Raw genomic sequence first — 21218 nt, forward strand, 5'->3', positions numbered from 1 at the left:
GTGTTGCAGAGTTAAGGTGAGTGGAAAACAATAAAATTCTGTTCCTGTAGCTAGCAGCGAGGAATTATAGCTCTGAAATGTATTTCTTGCATAAGATAATGATACCCTAATCACAGCTGCGCTTTTCAAACTTGTGCCAATTTCACAGCATTCATCATTAAACACCTGGATTTGTGTGTTGTGATGGTGATTCTCTGCTGTGTTTTACATATCTGATGAGAATACTGTGAGAGTCTTCTCCTGATATCTCTTTTATATATTGTTTAAGCCAGCTGAATTTAATGCTCGAAAGTTGATTAATAGCCTGAAGGTATAAAGCTGTCCATATGCATACAGATTACTTTCTATTGAAGCATTCCACAGATGTCAATGGATATATATTGGTCTCCATATGCAATATCTATGTATGCATCCACAGATTAGAAAGAAACATTAGTTAAGATTTCTATGGCTTGTGAAACTTAGGCAGGTCTATTTAATGAAATATGTATTTCACTGGGCCAAAGTATTGGGGTTAACATTATGAAATTGGCAAGCTAGTTTCAATTATTGCTAAATGAAAGGTGTTTACAAAACAGACTTGATGCTGTACTCTCACCCATGTGTATATATTCTGTTGTGTGTGGGTCCAGGACAATTGCTCAAAGTGCTGCTAGTAAAAAATAAATCCTGCTTAAATCCTCCTAAATACCTCCTCTCAGTTTAAGTGAAGAGACTAGAATGTGGAATGAGGCCCATGGAAAAAGCATTTCGAACAAACAAACAGCAATATTTATTATTCTTTGTGTAGTTCAAGTTTCATTTTTAAAGATATTTAGGAAGAAATAAATATGCTTAAAGCTGAAATATAAAAATGCCTTTAAACGCCAAAGCTTCAATTAAATTTCTTTCCAGTTTTGCAGAGGAGTCTTTATTTCATCTGGGTATTTTTTCATTGTTTTTCCTTTGTTGACTATCACTGTTGTTCCTGTTTGGCAACGTTAGTTAACACTGCCTCTCTTCCCATGTAAAAGACATCTTGACCTTCCATATTTGCCGAAAAAGAAATTGGGTTGGCGGTGGTAAAACTGATCTAATGGAAGTTCTAAAGAATGCATCGTGCAGAGATGGAATAAAATCACTGTATTTCAGGAATAAAATCACTATCAGTCTGACCTTGCTATTGCAGTTACAAAAGTTCCATCTGAGTGTAATGCATATAGTGGAAGTTATTTAAAAGGTGTAGGTCATCTTCTTAATAGGTGTAGACAGTTCTCTAAGAGGCTTAGGGGAAGTAGGACCATCCTGTAACTGTGTAGTTCCTTGTCCAAGTGAGAGCAGGGAACAGTCACTGTACAGCTTCACATGTATGATGCCAGAGCTCTTTTGTCTCCTGCTACTTCTCAGATAAAATATACAATAAGGAAACTTATGCAGTTGTTGACCTTTAAATGTGTATTACAGTCTTTCATTTCATGGCTTTAAATAACTATTTTCTTATTATAATGTAGTAAATGTTATGCCTACAAACCTGGAAAAAATTGACTTGTTCCATCAATTTCAAAGGAACACAAAGTACACTCTGTACTCTGTTGTCAAAGTTATTACACTTGATAGCATTTAAGAGAGCATTTGAGAGTTGCTGACACAATGATTCCAGGTGGTTCTTGGCTTGTGTGTAGCCCTAGCAGTGCTTGCAATGAGAAGCTTATTTGCTGAACCGGTAATTATTACTCTAGACACACCAGTCTCTGGCCGTAATATCTTTTTAGGTCTCAGTACATTAGATTCAAAAGAAGGGTAAAGATCATCTCGGGGAACAGTTTGCCCTGAGGGATTTCAAGCGAGCAGATAAGAGCATTTAAGCCATTCTGCAGCTGTTGAATGACGGGCATATTTTGTAGGGAAGCCTGGAGTGGTGCTGGGATAGATACATTGATATAAAAAACAAGTCAGGCTCATAGCTGTCAGCTAAACCCCTATGTAAAGTGAGATGAATGGACCTTTGGATAGCTTTTTGTATTAATGTGTATTGTAGAAAAGAAATCCCTAGTAATACTGCTGAGGAGTGGATCCTCTTGTAATAACCTAAAATTAGTGCAGTCTTCAGTGTGAATGTTGCAAATGGCAATCCTTATGTGACTAGAAAAAGCAATTTTTCAGGAATGGGTGTCATTCTCTGATAAATGTTTATGTCAAAGCCAAAGACATTTGGAATTTGCATGAGCTATGACACTGACTGTAGCCTAAAAATATCCCTCGTTTTCGATTGCTTATAGTGCTTGCCTTGCCACATATCTTTTGGTGTTCAGGAGCCCTGCTGATGCCTTCAGGATGACATCAAAAAATAGAAATACGGATGTTTAGGGCCTGTTAGACCTCCATGAATTGTGCTAGTTGTGAGAAGGTAAAAGCTTGTAAGAATGTACAAGAAGGCAGTAAAATGCTGGTAAGCACCTTGCTCAGAAATAATACAGTGGTACATGAGGGCTGGGGAATGTCTACTTTCAACTGAAGGGGCATCTCATCTAGTTTTTCATGAAGCTTATACACTGGTGTCTATTGGTAAAGATAGTATCTGCATGAGAGGGAAAAACCCCTCAAGATTATTTTGTGTAATTGGAACTGCTACTGATTTTTATGGCACTTTCTCTTGACATCTAAACAAGGAATCAAACCTTTTAATAGTTTACTGTGATATAATTATTTTATAGTAAGAAGACAGTGATGAAATAGAAGGAGATACATTGGTATTCCTGGCTGAGGGAATGCATCGTGGCTGCATTTGACCTATTCTTTATTAAGAAAACTGTTTTAAGAGCCCAGTTATAATCAGTAGTTAGGCAATATGAAATAAAAATATGCATTAGGAAACCACGCTTATGATTGGTATAATTTTTTAAACCATCATTTGACTTTGGACCTGTGGGTCTTGGGGCTCATAATTGACATGCTTGAGATTTTGAGAGTCCTGATGCAGTCCATCCAAGCCAAGCAGTGTAAATTAATGATTGGTAGAAAATTTGGGGGTGGAAAGAAGAGTGGAAGATGTTTTTTACCTACAGGTCTTTGGTAACATATCTATGTGTGGTGAAACAGTGCCCAAGGAGACTCTGGAAAAAGCCCTGAATTAATAAAGCTGTGTGGGGTGAGAAAAGCCTTGTTGCAACAAACCAACAGAAGTGTTGATGGGGGTAAGGGAGAGAGGAAACCCCAAAGAAGTCATCTCTATTCTGCTAACAGAGTGTAACAGTCAGCCATGTGGTCATGTATTCTGTGCATTCCTTTTGTCATTTGTTTTCTTGGTTAGTGTACAACAAAGAACAGCAGTGATGGACAGAGCCACAAACCCACAATGACTGTATATATAGCAAAAGTATGGACAAAGCTTACAGGAAAGTGACACAGCAGATTTAAAACGTGTGGTAACATTAAAAATGTCTCTGTTTATTCTGGTTCCCACACTTTTGGGAGTTACAGGCATATGCTTTTCCCTTGGCATGAATCTGACAGAGCACTTAGTGCCTACTGAAGGCTAAGTCAAGTATAGCAGCAGGGCCAGGCCCTGAGGCCTAAGTAGCAGACTTCATCATCCATCATCCCCTGACAGATGATTTTCTGGCTCTCTGTTGCTTAGGGAGAAAATATTCACACAATGCACAGTAAATATAGATACAAGGAGGGAGAATCTCATTCAGAAATTACTTCTTTCTTATCTGAATTTTTTTTGTTTTTATTATTGAAAGCATTTAAATAGCTAATGTAAGGCAAAAGTTCAGGGAAAGATTGTTAAATATAAGTGGTAACAAGGAATCAGAGCTGCACGATTTCCTGCAATTTGGTTTCCTCAAGCACACCAACGTTGGGGAGGTTTTTTACAAAAAGCAAACGCTGAGAAACAAGTGAAAGTTATGGGTTAGTTTAGCTAAACAAGTTCTGTATTTTTATGGACAGGAAGTTTGAGTTTTCTGTGGTGAAATTGTTGGTAATTTGAGTTGGCGTTGTCCTGTGTGAGGTGAGCACATTTGAATATTGGCACTTTCTTGTATCTCTGCCATACTACTCCCAGAGGTGTGGCAACTTGCTGAAAACATTCTCGGATGAAGGACGAAGATTTCTTTTTCCATGGATATTCTTACACACAGAAACTTGTGCAGGGGGTAACAGCCTGTGCTTTGAGGGTAGAACAAGATTCTGTGAGTTCTACAAATCAAATAGAGATATATCCAATATCATCTCAGACCTGTGAGCCTGAAATGGGACATCACTTGACAATATTTGTATGGTTGTTTCCAACTGAAGAATATCTTTATATATATATATATATATTTATATATACAGACACACCCCCCTTTCCCAGTGTCTTCTTTTGGGCTAAGAGACCCTTAGCACAAGCTATCTATGCTCTCAGAGTTTGCTATTATTTTGTCCGGTCAAAAAGCTTAAAACTGGCTGTCAGTGCTCAGACTTAGTGACAGTAGACATCACAAAAATCATGGAATCTCAGAATGTTAGGGCCCTCAAAAGATCATCTAATCCAAGCCCCCTTGCCAGAGCAGGATCACCTCAAGTAGGTCACACAGGAACATGAAAATGCTTGGGTCTGACCCTTACCATCTCTGCATTATCTATTTCTTCGTTTTGCAGGGCAAAAATACTTTGAAAACTGTTAAGTCTTACTGAATTTTGATAAAGGAGTCCTCTAAGGACCCAGGAGAGATGTATCTAGTGAAATTAATGGCTGTTGATTATTTGACTCTATGATGATGACAGTGTTTTGCACATTGAAGAAAACTTTCTCTAAGAAACATTTTTATCATCTTCAGGTGCATCTTCAGGCTATCTAGTGGCTGCATGTACAAATGGATGCTTGCTGAAGTGTGCTATTTATGCTATTGTAAGCGGAAGGAATTGTCTGGCATTTCCTGTGTATGTCATAGAAAATTCAGATCAGATTCTTAATATTTGCTTTTCCTATCAAAGTCATCCAAACCACTAAAAAGCCTTGAGCTACAAAAGGAAGTTCTAAGAGTTCTTATGTGGTCATTGCTAGAGAAGTCATTTCCTTTAGTATCCATATGTTCAGCATCTTTGCCTCATTCTATCTTTGGTAAAGTTGTGGTATTGCTTTTTGGGGAGAAGAGACAAAAACATGCAGATAAATCTTTCTGGCCAACCTATTTGAAAACAAGGTTATCCATGAGACTGAGCAGAATGCTTATTTTGCTGTGGCTCTGAAAGCAAGTAGGAAACTCTGCTTATCTCTTCCTTCTTACCCACTCTCTCTGGCTGCCAGCTGAGGCTGGAGAGGATCATTCTTTGTTGTCTTACCTTTTCAACCAACACATTAAGTTCATGAAAGGAGATCCCTCATTTAAAGTGATGTTTCCTAAGTCTCAGCTAAAGCCAAGTAAATGAAAACACCAGTAGCTAACCCAAACTCTGCCAAATATGGTGCTTTGGTCCCATCCTGGAGTGTGACATAGCAAATACTCTGATGTTTTTGAGCACTGTAAATAGCCTCCAGCTGCTGTTTCTAAGTGCATAGCATTTACAGATGCTTTCTTTTCTACTTTCTTATCTGCTAAACTCTGGTGGACTGAACATCAGCAAGGCCCAAGTGTGTAATGCAAACAGACTTCAGTGAGTTCCTTAGATGTGTTTGTTTTTTAACAGCATTGGATGCCTTGAATCCACAGTATGTACTTCTACTGTGATTAGTAGGAAACATGGGTGTGAATCTGGCAGTGAACATAATATTCCTCTTTGTAGTTTCTTCTTTGCCCCCCTCCCCTCTGTTTATCAACTTGTTATGGGTGTTGTAGTTATGCAATCAAAAATATCACAGGGTTATGTATGCATGTGGTGCCTGGTGTTCAAGTCTCTAGGTGGCCTGAATGTGATCTGTGTCAGTCCAGTTTTGAGCATGGGCTGGACAAGCTGATCCCAGAGGTCTCTTTTATCCAAAGTTGTTTTAAGATTCTGTGAATTCTATTTGCTTTCCTTTTATCAAATATTCAACTGGCAAGATCTCATAAAGGCAGGCTGGTTTGTCCATAAAAGAGCAATAGCTTTGGGGCATGTTGATCTGCCCGAGGTACTTCTTGGCAGCAGAAGCACAACCCCTGGTTCCCGTTTTGCCTGCTTTTACAGCTGTGTCTGGGTCTGGTATGGGTTTTGCCATGGTGCAGAGGATTACTCTTCTGGGTAGGTACTCATTGCTTTGGTGGTTGTGTAGTTGGCTCAGTAAAAGATGGCTAGCTACTTTGAAGAAGCCTTCTGCGTGTGTTGGCATGCTAGACAGGCATAATAATAGTGTCGATCTTGCTCTGCTGCCTTGTGGCATGCTTGTTTGTGAACTTCAGCCTTTCCTTGCAGGAGTGATCTTATGTTGGGTCATCCAGAGAGTGAAAACCGAAATAAGTTGAGCTACAGGCAACCCATGTTAGTGTGTTTTGTATGTAGCTGTTCACATGCTAAGCACACTGAAAGACTGATTTAGGGACAGCTGTATTGCACTCACCATAGCCTGCTGTCCAAACCTGAAGATGAAGCTGCTGTGTAAAGGAAAACTCCCAGTCGGTGGCAGAAGGAGATTATGGTTTAAAGCAAACTGATGGTCAGTGATTAATCCTTGCTGAGGAGCTTCCTATGCTGCCTTGCACTGACCTTCCGCAGCCTTAGCTGTGATTGTGATTGATTCGAAATTTTTTTCTGTTTACAGATTTAGAAAAAAGTCTTTTCATAAACCAGAACTTTTATGATTGTTTCCAACTAAAAGGCTTTGTGTGCAGGCACAGCCACAAATCCTTTCTCAAATCTGGAAAACCATGGCAGCTAAGGCCCAAAAGCTGTGAGGAGCCCCTTCCGGAGAGCAGATGGGCAGAGGGAAAAGAATGTTCTTGGCAGTAGTAGAAAGAGAGGCCTAAATCACCTTCACTTTCTATTTTGCTTTGCCTATTTGGGGATATTTTTTCTTTTTTTTAAAAAAAAAGGGGGGAGGGAAGCAATGTAACCTGATGACATTATATGCTTGTCCTGAATCAGTAAAATCTTAATAATCTGGTACCTAACTGTGGTCACTGTGGTGCAATTGAACTAATCGAATCTAAAATCTAATGCTTGAAGGTTGGGGATATGAAATCCTTCTAACTGATTAGTACTGTACTAAGGGGGAACACATCTGTTCACTGAATGGAATTTTTTAATTATTTTTTCCCCTCTTTCGTTCCTCCAGTAAAGTTACAGTTTTTCTTTCACTGGCAAAGATGAAAGTGCAGTTGTATTTCCAAAACTTTGGATGTTATCTCATAAACACGCTTTCCTGGAACGTCAGTATGCATCCATAATTGTTTTATTTTGGTGAAAGTAAAAAGGTTCAACCAGCTTTTGTGAGCAGCAAGAACTGGAGAAGGATCTCCATTCAAAAGGCACACTGACACCCATGTATTCTCCTTACTACTACACAAAAGCCTTGGGGTGAGTCTAGCAAGACCTGCAAGACAATGGGGCATTCATACATTTTTATAGAGTTTGGTTGGTAGCATTCAAACTGTGGTTTGGTTCTAGAATTAGTGTCTGGTGTCAGGTTTTATACCACATGTTCTACCATGGTGAGTTGTAAGAGGATGAGTGAAAATGTTCAGGCAATCCCAGCTCCAGATTTCCCTGCTCTGTCATTTCTTGCACTGTAATTTGACTTTTCCAATTTTCTTTATTTTTCTTTGGCATATTAGCACAAATATTCCTGAGGACAATCCACATCAGCTCTTCATATTCATAAACCAGTTCCTATCTGTTCCAGTAATCTCAGCCAAGAACATCCCAGAACTGACTTTTAAAAATCTTTTTGTTTATGGGAAATTTTGCACATTGGATTTTCCAAATGTTCAACTGGGGAGTGATCACTGCAAACATCTGAGAATACTTTAGCTCTTCTAATTCACTCATGACATCTTACTAATATCCAAAGAGAGAACAAGTGCTTGTTTTATAGCCTGCCAGGTTTATTCAAAAGTTGTCATGGTCCCAGATTTTTGAAGCAGACATATCTTAGATGCATTTTAGTTTGCTCCTCCCTATCTAGGACTAATATTTTCTCTCCTTGGCATGTGTCATGAGTATCTTTTTCAAGCATGTAATATCTGTTTTTGGGAGGCTTTAAATGGAACACAAGCTTACTGCAGGTCCTCTGCACAGGGGTGAATTTTGCCCTACTTCAGTCTCTCTTTAAATATAAATAGATGTAAATTGATCATGAACCTTGGAATTCAACTTCATCTTTTAGTTCTGGTTAAAATAAATGCTACTGAATTTTAAAAGTTCAAATGTTCATTAAAATGCATACAGCACTGCCCCTGGGATTGTACCTAAAGTATTTGTAGGTAAGCAATATTAATATACAATTTGCAAAGCAATAACCCATATCCCAAGTGAAAAGGAAACACTGTGAAGCTAAAAGGTAAATAATAAATACTGATGAACAGGGACTCTGGAAAATCACAACTGGAAAAAGTGTTAAATCCCAAGGTTTTAGTTGTTTTGCTCCTACTTATTAACTTAGGTACACAGTTTTGCTGTTTTCTGCTGGTGCCCTGGGGCAAAGGTCTTTGTCACTTCAGATGAAAAAGACAGTTTTGAAAATGTTACCAATGTGTTCTGCCTTGCTCACCCAGCCTTACCAAACACAAACAAGGAAACAAAAAAAAAGAGCATTTTAGCAGAGAATGGAGACAGTAGCAATAAAAGAGAGGCTTCTGCAAATTATTATTGGCAATTAGCAATAATAATTATTTGTGACATCCAGTGGGAAAATAGCAAAGCAATGTATGAATTCCTTTATTACTCCATGGTACGCTGATACTGATCTCTGAAAGCATGTATGGAAATGGGCAAGATTTCTGGGACCACCAGTCAAATGCAAGTCTTTCAACCTTGGTTATGTCTGTCAAGGACTCCAGTCTGGGAAAACACCCAACTTTTGAACACACAAAACTGCCACTGGACTTAAAATTGAGCACAGCTAAAAGTACTTCCTTGGTTAGGGGCCCCATTTTGATCAATGAATAAACCTATGACTCTTAGCAGACACACTGCGATGCAAGAATGCTGCTGGTGTTTTCAATCACGGAGCCTCTGCTGAAACAGTGATTACTATCTGACCCACCAAGGAAAAGGTGATGTGAGCCAGTGTGCTCAGAGAAGCCGCTGTTCTGATGTCACAGTATAGTCAAGTCACTAGGGTAAAGAAATGCTAAATGATTGCAAATTACCCTCTGAACAATACCATGATAGCTGGCTGGGAACCATCCTGAGAATAGGGAACAAACTTTTACAGGAGTTTGAGTTCCAAAAATGGCCAAACAATTCAAATCTAAGCCATCTATCTGACTGGTTAAATAATGTAAAACATCCAAGCTGAACAGAAATAATTACAGTGACATCACTGGCAAGAAAAATTAGTTGATGAAGGAAATATGTAAAAATACCAACAGCAATTAAAGCAAGGGGCCTGTAGGCTGAGTAATTGTCTTTAAAACACTGAGTGCCATCTATATTCCTTGCAGAGGAGGTTTAAATGTTCACAGCAATTTAATGGACAGATTTAAATTTATCTGTAGTAGGGATTTTTCAAAACATTTTTTAGTAGTGAAAGTGGCTTAGTTAATGCATTATTCATGTATGACTAAACCAGGGAAAATTTAGATGAATTAGTCCCAACTCCTACTTAATTATTAATTGGAAATACTTACAGACTTCAGTTACTGAAGGTGTAATAGCCTTACAGGCTGAATTTCTGCTAAGGAAGGGTAGACTTTGAAGGAGAGATTGTCATTCCAAAATTATAGCATCATATGACTCCCCCCCCCAAAAAAAAAAAAAAAAAATCAGAAGAGAACATGGATCTCAGTCCTTCAACACTTTGCAACACTGAGATGAGAACTAGAGGAGACAGTGATATGTTGGGGTTAAGAAGGATATAGCATCCTATACCTCCAGTTCTGGTGCTCTAACTCATAAGCTGAATAGACTAAGAGAGCTGTGGCTTTAATAGAAAGCACAGTATTTGGTGGATTTTGCTTCTTTAAGTCTAGAACCTGGAATTTTAAAGATAGGGGTTTGCAATGTGTATATCTACAAAACTTACTGCCCACTTCTTTCCCTCCATGAGTGCATGCATTAGCAGGTCATTTTTGTATGTTGAGCTCTGGTGTTTATGGATGTGCTGGGTCTTACCATCTGGTACTTAAATATGAATTGTACTGTTTATTCTAGAAACATTTATACATGGGAGTAGTCCCACTGAGCAGTGGGTGTATCTATGCACTTTGAGGGAGAAGGCCTATGTTATTGACCAGCTCTGAGCTGAGTGCTTAGGACTTGTATATTACGGGAAAAATTCTGGGTCAGAAGGTAGCTCCTTAGCCAAATTCAGTCTCTTGCTGAACCACAGCCTGCCTCTGTGTTGGAGAGAAAAGAATTATCTTGATATAGCCAAGGATTCAACACTTGGTTATCTAAACACAGCTGCTTTATTAATAATACTACTGTGGTCTGACTGTAATACAACATGAAAAAGAAATAGTATTGTGACACTAGAAATAAAAATATGCCGGTGTTTTGAGCAATGAGAGACTCCTCAAAAATATTTCCACCTTACTGGCATCTCCAAGCAAGAAAAGAAAACCAGTTTTAAGATAGTGAACCAAACTTTTCTTCCCAGCTACAATGTTTCCTGGAAAAGAAGGACTAGCAATATGTATGCAGTAGGGATCATGCTAGAAGGCCAGCCAAGCCTATCTCCTGTGGATAGTTAATCTATGGCTATAAAATCATGTTGTTCTTTGTACTACTCTTAAATGCTTTGTACATATGTTGATTGTTGTCAGCTTAGAAAGTACAGTTGTGAAATTTTGGTTCCAAATGTTTAAATATTTTGTCATATGAGAAGAACTGAAAGCAGCCCAGTGTTTTGCACAGTTGAATTAAGCCCTAGATGGCTAGATTGGAAAGAAGACTTTCCTAAACATTCTTCACAGGGAAAGTGCAGGAAAACAGTTTTTTAAAACTGTTTAACTCTTGGTGTTCTGGGTAGTGTTTGGGAAGAATCTTTCTATGTGCTTACAATGAGCTGATCTGTACACTTATATTATTGCTAGTGCTAAAGTTAGGTGGCTGTTAAACTCCTTTTCAAAGTAGTTCCAGCATCTGTTAGACTTATGGCTTCAGGTAATGCTTGGCATGTGTGATCTTCTCTGCCACAGCTGCAACCCCTTTCTAATCTAGTAACAATTTTAAGGAACAATTAGCAGTTTTACTCTTTTAAACCAGCTATAAGAACTTGTCCTAGGAGAACTGAACACTTGCAGTCAATTTTATACCTCCCCCCCCCATTTTTGAGTGTCTTATAGGAATCCAGGTATGGAAAAATTCAGAATTGAAGGTCAACATCTAATGAACTGGTAAGTGATAAAGAGGCCTTGTTTGCTCTTCAAAACATTTGTTGTGGTTTTTGGTTTTTACAGTATTAGGATATCAGATCATTAAATATTTTCCATTAAATGGGTATGTGGGGAATTATTATTTGGAAAGAGACTGCAGTTTCCCTTTCCACTTTGGTTTGTACCTTGTTGTGAAACAGCATGGAGAGAGTTGCATTCAAAAAAAGGCTGTTGATGCAGTTCAAGAGAGCTCTAATGTTGCTCTGTATATTGTGTTTCATCCCATATTTTAAAGATTTAGTGCTAGAACTGGAAGGTCTTGGGTAGAAGTCCCTTGGGAAGCAGCCTTGTCCTCAAGTTTGTGAATGTAAATATGGTTAAAAGGCAAAACCGGGCTAAAATAGCACTGATCACTAAATAAACATTAGTGAGAGAGAAAAAGGAGGTGTGGTTAAGGCTTTTGATTTGAAATCTGCACTACTAAGCTTGATTTTTATTTATTTTAACATATACCTCTGATTCTCTGATATTGGTGTATATCAGTGGTCTATAGTAATGTAATTGAAATGGTCATATTAGTAGTTACAAGCATATAGAAAGGGTTGGTGGCTGCAGTGGCTTAGTTAACTATCAGTCATCAAGGAATGGCTAGATGTAAATACTTAGAGTTGAAAGGAATGGAAGAAAATACCTCAAACTTTCTAAATGGTTAAGGCATCAGTGAACTGGTATTGCTTGCAGGCTTCTCCTGAGGAGCCCTATTTCAATTCCAAATAGCAAATAGCTTTGCATCATAATCTGTCTTTGGCCAGCATTGTCTTTTCATCTGTATGTCTACAGCCCTCAGTGTTGTGAGCCTTCAGGCCTGGCTGAGAGTTGTTTCATGCACCACATGATAGGTAATAATACAGGAGGCCTCCATCTCTCTAAACTAAAACTGTTTCTTTATTAAGAGCACAAAGGTTCAGCATCTGTAGACTGCACTCAAGCCATGTGCATGCAGAAGGGCTTATCTGGTGTCCAAACTCCTAAAAATGAAAACCCCATGTTCTTCCATTCAAAGTCTGTGGGAGGGTGCTGCAGAAACTTCCTTCATATGAATATTTCAAGAGAAATGTACATGCTAGAACAAAGAGCTGATAAATAGATCTATTTTTAAATGCAGTGTGTGCGTATACAAATATACATACACAAGCAAATGTGTTTGCGCGGTTCTAGTTGTAGGGAACCCTTTCTGGAGGAAGGTGTAATTTCTTTTATTGAGGTTTCTTGCATTTTATTCCAGAGAGACTTGTTCTGCCACAGTTAGAGACATATTGCTGAGCAAGATCAGTAAATGATCTGGCACTTCCAGCTCATCTTTACCTGTGTTGCACAGAGACTGAGGATTTAGGGCAATGAAAAATGCTTGCTGCTTGGTGTGTGTGTTTTCTCCACTGAAACCAGAAAAAGTTTGGCAACTTCACTCTGTTTTGCTTTGAAATTAATTGACAGGGATTCCTATTGTTATGCTGTTTTTTTTAAAACAGACTATTTGGTTTACCAAAATGTGGATAAGTGATTTGACATTTTGGACTAAGAGAACTGTTAATATTACTTAAAAGTGATGAAGTTTTTTGTAATGATACTGTTGTCGTTCATACACACACCATGGTTTGTAACACTGATTCTCTCTTCCAAAATGCCAGCTGGTTTAAAAACCGTAGAAGAGCTGGGAATGCAAGGACAAAACAATTAATTTAGAGGTAGGGAGTCAGCTGACATGATTTAATTCACATTTATTCAAGTAGGGAATAAAAATGAGTATTTGAAAAAAAACACTCAAACCCTAAAGCCTCATTGTTCTGCTTTTGGCATATTTGCCAAGGGACGCAACTGTAGAAAATGGTTTCTGGTCTGAGATTCTATTAAATAATCTCTTAGTTGATTTAAAGTTTGCTTCCAAAGCTGCACTTCCAGACTTGTTTGTTTATATGCAAATGCAGGGACAAACCTACCAATGCTTGGTACTTGTTATTGGTGTGGTCTGGAGCTTTAACATTAGCGTGTCTGTGTGTAGCAGAAGGAGCTGAAGCTCACAGCGCTTCTGACTGAATGCTGAATTGTAAATTCTCCTTTTTATTTTTTTGGAATGTGGAATGTGATGTTTTCATGACTACATGTGGATCTTCTCACATGGAAACAATTGTGCACAGAAAATTGCCAGAGCAATTTTAGAGGCCATTTTTAATTTAAAAATTTGCCCATGCACAGTGTGCCCTTTTTTTCTGCCTAAAAACCATATTTTAGCACTCAAGTAATATAAATTCTTTAGAAATAGAGTTTTGTAAGGGAAATACTAATACCATCTCAGCTACTTGCATAGCAATTTTAAAACCAGTCCCTCCCGTGCATTTATGCTGAGTTTTCATTTTTCCCTAGCTGCAGCTGGCGTTTTTTGGTGGTTACTCTTTGTGCCATCGACTGGTCATGCAGTGACAAGAAAATTTTCTGCTGTTTCCTTTTTACAGCAGGTTTTCATGAGGCTTAAACCCCAAACTAGTTATGTTGATAAGGGAATGTTTCATAGAATTGTATTTGAATCGCTTGGTCAAAATGGATACAGTTACTTTCCAATTTCAGGACTTTCTTAATTCAATTTTTTTCCCTTCACATTTAATGCCTTTTCTCATCTAAATAGTGTTTCTACCACATCCATCAATTTTTATGGTCTACTGTAAATTGTTCCCATGGTTTTTGTGGTGATTTAGACAATTTATCTATTAATAAAATTGTAATACAAGAATATAATAATTTTCTGCTTCTTGCCATAAAGTTTTCAAGTAATAACGCTTTTCTGTCAACGATGCTCTGCCATCCTAGAGCACAGATACTTTACTGCCATTGATTAGGGTGTTTCAGGAGGTTTTCAATGAAGTCAAGCCCCTAATGAAGCATGGAAAGCAGCTTAGTATCCTTAATTTAAACAATTCTGCAAGTAGATGTCAACTAAGTTATTTCTCAAAGTAATTAAAATCCTGCTCATAATTTTAAATCTGTATTTCCTTCTTGGTTGCACAGCTGATTCTCAGTGCTTCATTCCTTACTAACTGCATGGTTAACCTAACATATGCACAGGCAAACTCAGTTTTGCTGTAGTAATTAGTATGCATTTTGAGGTTAAAATAAAGGCAGCAGCATGCATACATAGCAAGGTTTGATATTATCATATATATTATATATGTATTGCGAAGAAGAGATCTTAGATAGAAATACTGCTAATGGGTCTATTTATGTAAAGTGATTTAATTGCACTGTAAGAATTTTTAAGCGGAGAAAGCATCAAGGGACAAAACTGTTGAGTTCAGGCAGTGCAATGTGAAATCAGAAGTAGAGTGATTCATACTTGTAAGAATTGTTCAGAAATTGCATAGCCTGTAAAAACCTTGTCGCAAGATTTTGCAGAAGGCAGGAGACTTAGAGTAGAAACAGAATTAGAGACAAAATAACTTGGTAAACAGATCTAAGTAGAAACCCTGCAGAGGTTCTGTGGAAATAATGGTGGGTGTGTATATATTTGTTTCAAAGACAGTGTGCTCCTGTCAAAACCCAACTGATGGCGTGCTATAGTTGTGGGGTTTAGTTGGTGAAAAAAGGCATCTTTTTATTTATCGGTGATCTTGGGTTAGGGATTCTTAAGAGAAATTGTGGAATACACATTCAGCCATAAATCAATACATACAGAAAGAGATAAGGGTGTAAAATAATACCTGGAGTTTCAGATGTCATGCAGAATTACCTGTCTAGCAAAGGCAGTTTCTGACTGGTCAGGTGTGTGAAAAGATTTTCCTTGTATGTAAGTTTTTCTGTGGCTGCATAATGCATAGGGTTTCTTTCACCTCTCTGAAATAGCCAGCAGTAGCCCCACTTAGAGATGAGACTGACAACCACTTACCTGACCCACAGGAACAATTTCTCATTTGCTGATTTCAGATTTACTAGAGTATGATCTATGAGCACCAGGAGAATTGCACTCCCATTGTTCAAGTGAAATACAGGGGGAGTTTTATGGGCAGAAGGAAGGCTAGTATGGGTATACTCTGTCCTGTCGTGGTTTGGACAGCGGCAAGCACATTCCCAGGTTACATGCAGTTGTTCCTACATGTTTGCTAGTTACTTGACAGTGATTCTTGAAGATAACTCTGGCAATGATTACTACTCTGGCTAAAGATGTTCTATCTGTCTGCCATTGTTCTTCAGGGTCTTGATATAACTCAAATCATATGTTGCATTCAAAAATCAATAGAATGAGTCATTTTATGGATATTTGTGCCTTAATAAAGCTATAGGTAAAGAACTCATTAAGAATCACTTACATATACATGGCCTTGTCTCTCCTTGACCTGAAAGCTATCTACATCAAGATGATTGAAGTTTATGATTAGGGTTGCAAGATGTGATATTCCCTGCATTCAGTGGAGACTCTTCAGAAAATAGTAGCTGTAAGAAAACGAAATACTCTATAAAAAGGTGCATGATTAATTAGTACATGTTTGTTAATGTTTCAACATTATTTGCCTTTCTGGGAATACAGTAGCAATGAATAATTTTTAACATCAGAGGCTACAATCAATGAGGGTTTTGACTGACTAAGGATTTCTAGACTTTCTCTATGAAAAAGCCAGTTGACATTCATTAGAACTTAAAAAAAAAAAAACAAAACCCAATACAACCTTTTTTTACTTGAAACCCAGAAAGTTAAACTGAAAGCTGTTTCATAGAAACATGCCAATGCTGCTGAAATCTTTATGTAAAGTAAGAGTGAATCAACAGCTTTTTAATTTAATTTCAAGAATGTTGAATACATCATTTTGTGTTTACTGAGGTATATTTAACACTCAATATAAATTATACTTCATATTTTAGTGCTGTGCAAGATAGTGCAGTGGTTTTGCATTTAGAGGAAAGTATATAATGACATTAAGTTGAACTATTTTTGTCACATGAAATTTCTTCTTTTTATTTAGAAAAAAAAGGGATGGGGGGAAGAAAATCCTGAATTTCCCAAAGAACTCGGATTCTTGATTTTTATCAGCTCTCTGACTGTGGCAGCTGTATAAAAAGCTCCTTTTTAGTAAGTACATTGGAGGCTACTATATCATTTTAATTACATATTTAAGTGACAAAATGGTGCCATTTTTCTGTTTGTCCTGATAATAGCACAGTTCTGGTGACAGTGTGAGGGTCTGGTCTTAAAGCTGTACAGCTCATTCTGAATAGAGAGCCAAAAGGATGAAGAAGCTGGGTTCACTGAAACCCATGTACCTGCATAATGTTTACTTAAACAGGTGGAATCAACATTTTCACTTGATCAGTGTCTACTGCCATCTCACAGCTCTTGAAAAAGTGCTCTCATAACCAGCCCCTTTTGGGAGAGCAAGGGAAGCCTCTCCGTGCAGAACTGTTCAGAAAGCTTCCAAGCAGGAAAGGGAGCCTGTATCCTCCTGCTGTTGCACATAAGAAATTATTGCTCCTATGTACTCATCTCTCTGCTCCATTTGTGTGTAACACCCACCAATTCTCCCTTTCCATCTCCTTTTTTCCCTCACATCTCCATATGCTTCTCAGTTGAAAAAGGCTTCTTGGTTAATCTATGAAATGTGTCCAGTGCTCTTTCCTTCAAAGAGATTCCTTAAAACCCAACCATATTTCAATTCTAGTGATTCCATACTGATATTTCTCTGTATTGTGAGTTACAAAGAGAGTTATTTTAAGAAATGATGCAGCAGTGAAAAAGGCAACACAGCCTTAAGATGCATTAGGAGTGGTATTTTGAGAGGAAATGCTAGTGCTGGCATAAAGGGTATGGTACAACCTCAGAAATACTGTGTAGTGTTGGTCACCCATGGACAGGAATGTTCGGTAAAACTGGAACAGATGTAGAGAAGGGTCACAAGGATTATTAAGGCAGTGGAAAAGCCTGTTTTCTAAGAAGGAGTAAAATGATTTTGCATGTTCTAGCAGGCAAAATAAAAGCTGAGGAGTTACGGTTTGTCTAGGATGTAATGATTGGAGACACAGGAAAGTACCTAAACTAATTGACAATGTGGAAGAAACAGATTTTAAATTAAACTGATTTTTTTTCCCCAGTCTGTAATGAACCAGAGTGTTAATGAAAATGCAAGGGTAGAAAAGTTCTCTATGCTTTCATGAAAACCAGGTGAAATGCTGGGAAACCAGAACAGTGGCCCTAGGAAATCCATTCCTGTGGAACCTGCAGCATTGTAAGTTTTCTCCATTAATAATTTAAGTATTTTACTTTATACTTCACACATCTGCTGTAAAACATTTAGCCTCATGCTCAGACATTCCTTATCTTTCCCATACTTCCTGTGTGATATTAGGTAGGTCAACATGTCCTTCTGTTTTCCATGTGTACAATGTGTGTATTAGTATTCCTTACCTCAAAGGGATGCTGGAAGGATAAATATAGTAACGGCTGTGTTGGCAGAGGCAAGTAAATATTTTATCATAAGCAAGGAGCCTCTTTGCATTCATCATATTTCTCTGTTACATGGTATCATTTTTGTCTGAAAGCCTATGTAAAAGAGGCAACAAGAATAATTAAATATTTGGTTAGTTCACTTACAGATATCTGCATATCTGCATTTCCCAGTTTTTACGATATAGAATGTAAAATTATTCAGAGCTTGTCCAGGTCTCTGGAGTATAAAACTGAGATGGGTGTACTGGGGTGTGTTCAGCAAAGGGCCACAGAGATGGTTAGGAAGTGTCTGGCTTAGGAAGGGTGTCTGAGGTTGTTCAGTCAAGAAAGGAGAGGGCTTGGGGATGCTGTGTTGATGTATACAAGCGCCTAATGGGATAGTAAAGAAGATGGAGACAGGTTCTTTGCAGTGCTGCCCAGTAACAGGACAAGAGACAATGTGCACAAATTTAAATAAAAGAAATTCCGTTGAAACAAAAGGCCACACTTTTTCATCTTAAGGCTAGTTGAATACTGGAACAGGTTGTCTAAGGAGTCTCCATAGTCTCCATTACTGGAGATAATATAAAGCTCAGCTGGACCTGGTTCTGGTCCTGAGCACCCTGCTCCAGTTGACCCTGCTTGAGTTGAGAGTGGGGTTTGGAGTAGGTGATCTTTAGAGATCCCTTTGCAACTCATCTGTTTCCTTTATATAAAAATGAGTGAAAGGAAAAAAACCAAAACATTTTTTTGGTAATGTTTCTGGAGTGAGTGAATCCTTATATATTTCATACATACTGCTAAACTAAATACAGCAGAACAGAAACCTGAGATTTGATCAGGCTTAATAGTGCTTTCGCAGCTTGGGTAAGGTATGAATAATGGTATAAAACTCACAATTTTGTACACTAATGTCACTTGCACTTTTGCCATTGATTTCCATTCAGACAGAATTTTAGTGTGACTCAATGTAAAAAGCCATTGCTGTTCTTAGAGCTGCTGTTTTCTTTTCATTCCTGATCAGTATTGACTTACTTCTCAAAAGGGAAAGCTTAAGTCTCTATACTGCAGAAGTATATGGTGATAGTTTTGGTTTATGCTTGGTAAAACAAAAAGAAATCTACATCCTGTAACAAATCTGGCAAGGAAAAAACGACTTGTGACTTCTACATCAATTTTATATAATAAATATAACCCCATCCTGTGAACAATAGAGGGTTAAGTTTATGTTGGAGTTTAAATTCTCTGTAGTGGGAACCCAGAGCTCCAAAGGTGCAGTTTCCTTCCCAGTGCAGACATCTTCCTGATTAAGTTGTTTCACAAAATGAAAGCCTTACTTTTCTAAATCCTGAAGGACTATTGTAAATAAATAATTACACTGCTAGGAAAAAAATTCTTTCCAAAATAGTAGAAATTTAGACAAAGGAAGCAAATGATTCCTCAAGGAAGCTTTTTATCTTGGCATTTGATTGAGAGGGCAACAATTCACCTGCATCTGAGAGATGAACCATGCTGAGATGTGCTGGGATAGCTCTAGTCCCAGTTTATAATTACAGAGACATTTGCTTTTGAAAACTTCCAAAACATCTTGTCAAAGCAAGATTCACCTTTGAAAAGAAAAAAAAAATCAGCCAAACTATCTAAAAAAACCCATCAAGATCTGTCCCAGAGGGACTCATTCCTGGACAGAGCTTTTTACTCCATGATGAGAGACAGAATCAGAGCTGTCTGAATAATAAAAACCAGATTCCCGAAATGGTTTTGAGGAACAGGGAGGGGAGGACAGAATCAAATTTGATTTATTACTCATTGTAGGGCCTGATTATCTACTGCTGTGAATTTTCATGTGGCCACTGGTATATGCCACTATGTTGTGAAAATTTAATAAAACTTTGAAACTTCAGTGCATTTACTTTATTTACTGTTCTACTCCACTTTTCTTTAAAATGTAATAATAATGTGCTATCAGTCAGACAACTAAAAATATTCAGTAACTAATCACGTGCCATTATCAGCAAAATGTGAACATGGAATACAAAATAATTCTCTCCAGGGATACTCTTTGACTCATTCTAATTGGTCAGATCTGTAAACTGCAAACATATTTACAGAAATTACAAGCTGCTTATGAAGTGTGTGTAAGAGAGTGCAGTTTGCGTTTGACTCTTCAAAAGGTGTTACGTAGGTAACTCTCATTAACCTGCATTAGCTAGTCGTATATCTTATGACATAAAGAAGAACCCCAATCAGGTGTGGTGTCCTTGTCACTTTTTAATGCCAGCCACAACAAGGTCTATTCCGAACCAGTTGTCATTCCTTAGAAAATGGCATTCTCTTGTAAGGTACTAATAAGGAAAGACAGATTCTCATAATGTAAAATTAAGATGGTGTCAAACAAGGAAGTAGCTCTGAAATGCTGTGTTAGTTGGTCTTCCAATGCATATGGCATTTCTTCCTTTGAAAGGTAACTTCATGATTTTTGTGACAAACTACATTTCTGTGGCCTGACTTTAGAAGTGATTTAACTGCCAAGGTTGCTCAGTCTGAGTATGCTTCTGGTGGCATCTCCAGTGCATTCTAAACTTGCAGTAATAAAATATGATGATACTTTCAAATGCAGTCTTTGGGTTTTTTTTACCAACATCAAAATCTAGCAATACCGTTTCTCTTTACATGCGTGCTTAGGCTGCTGTCATACAGCAGAAATTTAACAAGCAGAATATCAAGGTTAGTTTCTCAGGCTGTGTGATATACTGAATTGGAAAAGATGGGAAGGGAGATCAATGGAGTTGAAGATGTAAGTGGTATGTAATTTGTGGAGGATTTTGTGGCGAGTATGTTTCTCATGAAGTGAGTGAGGTATTTTCCATCTTCCCTGGGCTTCTGAGGAGCTCTGGCCGTGCCCATGCTTTGTTCTTTCTGCATGTACTTATTTTTTGTATTAGGAAGAAAGGACTTACAAGAGCAAAAGACCTAACTGAAGAAGTGTGCAGACAATGTGATAGCAAGTGAATGCAAAGTAATGTGTACTGGAGGCAAGAAAATAGACTATCGCTGTACTTTGCACTCTGCTAAATTAACTGTGTCAACTCAGGCAAGGGAATCCACTATTGTATTAGACACCTCAGTGCTGACTTCTCAGTGTGAAGCTGCACATAAAAAATTAAAGAGAATGGTGAAGCTGCAAGGGGAACAGGTGACAAATAACCAAGTAATGCCATGGGCAGTCCTGTGTGAATTACTGCGTGCAGGTACTGATCACTAGCTCTCAAAATTACAAAACTGAAGGAGATGCCGGAAACAGAGGAAGGACTGCAGCCAGCTGGGAAAGGTTG

The 21218-nt window shown here is 38.0% G+C and overlaps 1 long non-coding RNA gene across 1 annotated transcript in view; it reads left to right on the plus strand.

Moving 5' to 3' along the window:
- Positions 1-21218, plus strand: part of LOC137447208 (uncharacterized) — a 200174-nt gene that overhangs the window by 161015 nt on the left and 17941 nt on the right. The window lies entirely within an intron of this gene.

Source organism: Melanerpes formicivorus, unplaced genomic scaffold (genome assembly GCF_026170545.1).
Source record: "Melanerpes formicivorus ecotype bairdi unplaced genomic scaffold, bMelFor1.0.p_v2 SCAF_20, whole genome shotgun sequence".
NCBI lineage: Eukaryota > Metazoa > Chordata > Aves > Piciformes > Picidae > Melanerpes > Melanerpes formicivorus.